Consider the following 2,500-nt stretch of genomic DNA (forward strand, 5'->3'; position numbering starts at 1 on the left):
CAAAATAAACACTTTACTATCCAAATAAAGCAAACTGATTTTGAAATGTCACACCCCTTTCAAGTTTTGTATCAAAAGATCATTTTGAAAAGTGCCTTGTGTGAGGCTTGAACTCACGACCTTCAGATTATGAGACTGACGCGCTACCTACTGCGCTAACAAGGCACAATCTTTTCTGATATGGTCTAGCGGTTAGGATTCCTGGTTTTCACCCAGGCGGCCCGGGTTCGACTCCCGGTATGGGAAGCAAAGCTCATTTTTCTGTAGTCAAGATTAACCCGTGAATGACCACAGCACTTTTCCATTTTCTGTCCGTTTGGGACCAAGGCTATTTTTACATTTTTGCGGTGTTTGTGTTTAGCTGTAATTTTCCTCTTGCTCATTTACTGTACCCACACATATTATATACCGTTTTTCTCGCCATTAAAAGCACTTTCTAAAGATACCATTATTTTCATCATATCTTATAATTTACTATAAAAAAATTATAAAATATGAGGAAAAATTTAAAAAAAACACACTTTTTCTAACTTTGACCCCCAAAATCTGTTACATATCTACAACCACCAAAAAACACCCATGCTAAATAGTTTCTAAATTTTGTCCTGAGTTTAGAAATACCCAATGTTTACATGTTCTTTGCTTTTTTTGCAAGTTATAGGGCCATAAATACAAGTAGCACTTTGCTATTTCCAAACCATTTTTTTTCAAAATTAGCGCTATTTACGTTAGAACACTAATATCTTTCAGGAATCCCTGAATATCCCTTGACATGTATATATATTTTTTTAGTAGACATCCCAAAGTATTGATCTACGTCAATTTTGGTATATTTCATACCACCATTTCACCGCCAAATGCGATCAAATACAAAAAATCGTTCACTTTTTCACAAACTTTCAGTTTCTCACTGAAATTATTTACAAACAGCTTGTGCAATTATGGCATAAATGGTTGTAAATTCTTCTCTGGGATCCCCTTTGTTCAGAAATAGCAGGAATATATGGCTTTGGCGTTGCTTTTTGTTAATTAGAAGGCCGCTAAATGCCACTGCGCACCACACGTGTATTATGCCCAGCAGTTAAGGGGTTAATTAGGGAGCTTTTAGGGAGCTTGTAGGGTTAATTTTAGCTTTAGTGTAGTGTAGTAGACAACCCCAAGTATTGATCTAGGCCCATTTTGGTATATTTCATGCCGCCATTTCACCGCCAAATGCGATCAAATTAAAAAAAACGTAAAATGTTTCACAATTTTAGGTTTCTCAATGAAATCATTTACAAACAGCTTGTGCAATTATGGCACAAATGGTTGTAAATGCTTCTCTGGGATCCCCTTTGTTCAGAAATAGCAGACATATATGACTTTGGCGTTGCTTTCTGGTAAGTAGAAGGCCGCTAAATGCTGCTGCGCCTCACACGTGTATTATGGCTAGCAGTGAAGGGGTTAATTAGGGAGTTTGTAGGGAGCTTGCAGGGTTAATTTTAGCTTTAGTGTAGAGATCAGCCTCCCACCTGACACATCCCACCCCCTGATCCCTCCCAAACAGCTCCCTTCCCTCCCCCACCCCACAATTGTCCCCGCCATCTTAAGTACTGGCAGAAAGTCTGCCAGTACTAAAATAAAAGGGTTTTTAAAAATAATAACCTTTTTTTTAGCATATTTACATATGCTACTGTCTAGGATCCCCCCCTTAGCCCCCAACCTCCCTGATCCCCCCCAAAACCGATCTCTAACCCTCCCCTCTGCCTTATTGGGGGCCATCTTGGGTACTGGCAGCTGTCTGCCAGTACCCAGTTTGCCAAAAAATATGGGTTTTTTTTACTTTTTGCCCGTTTTTCTGTAGTGTAGCTTCCCCCTCCCCACAGACCAACCCCCACCACCTAACTGATTTCTTTTTTATCCGATTTGTTTATTTTTTTTTATACAATTTTTTCCTTTTTGCTACACTTTTTTTTCTGTGTGTAGCGGTTCCCACCCGCTCCCTCCCCGTGCACGCGCCCGCCCCCACCCTCCCGTGCACGTGCGCGCGTCAGTGCGTGCCCCCTGGCATCCCCGCCCACGATCCCGCCCCCCTCCACACCACTAGGGCCATCGATGGCCGCCACCCGCCTCCCGGTCCGGCTCCCACCCACCAACGCTGTATGCTACCGATCTCCGGTGCAGAGAGGGCCACAGAGTGGCTCTCTCTGCACCGGATGGCTTAAAATGGTTATTGCAGGATGCCTCCATATCGAGGCATCACTGCAATAACCGGAAAGCAGCTGGAAGCGAGCAGGATCGCTTCCAGCTGCTTTCCACACCGAGGACGTGCAGGGTACGTTCTCAGGCGTTAACTGCCTTTTTTTTTAGGACGTACCCTGCACGTCCTTGGTCGTTAAGGGGTTAATTAATGCTAAAGTAATGTAAATGTACAATATGTCTACCATTAACAATGAATATTACTAGACCAATATCAAATGGAAATGCCGAGTTATGTTATTGTAAACAACCTTCATGTGTT

At 42.4% G+C, this 2,500-nt stretch overlaps 2 non-coding genes across 2 annotated transcripts; one reads left to right on the forward strand and one right to left on the reverse strand.

Moving 5' to 3' along the window:
• Positions 1-92: 92 nt before the first annotated feature.
• Positions 93-165, reverse strand: TRNAM-CAU (transfer RNA methionine (anticodon CAU)). Its single transcript has one exon. It is a non-coding gene; the product is annotated as a tRNA-Met (tRNA).
• A 9-nt stretch (positions 166-174) lies between these two features.
• On the forward strand, positions 175-246 carry TRNAE-UUC (transfer RNA glutamic acid (anticodon UUC)). The gene has a single exon. It is a non-coding gene; the product is annotated as a tRNA-Glu (tRNA).
• Positions 247-2,500: the final 2,254 nt, after the last annotated feature.

Source organism: Bombina bombina, unplaced genomic scaffold, assembly GCF_027579735.1.
Source record: "Bombina bombina isolate aBomBom1 unplaced genomic scaffold, aBomBom1.pri scaffold_408, whole genome shotgun sequence".
NCBI classification, from domain to species: Eukaryota; Metazoa; Chordata; class Amphibia; order Anura; family Bombinatoridae; genus Bombina; species Bombina bombina.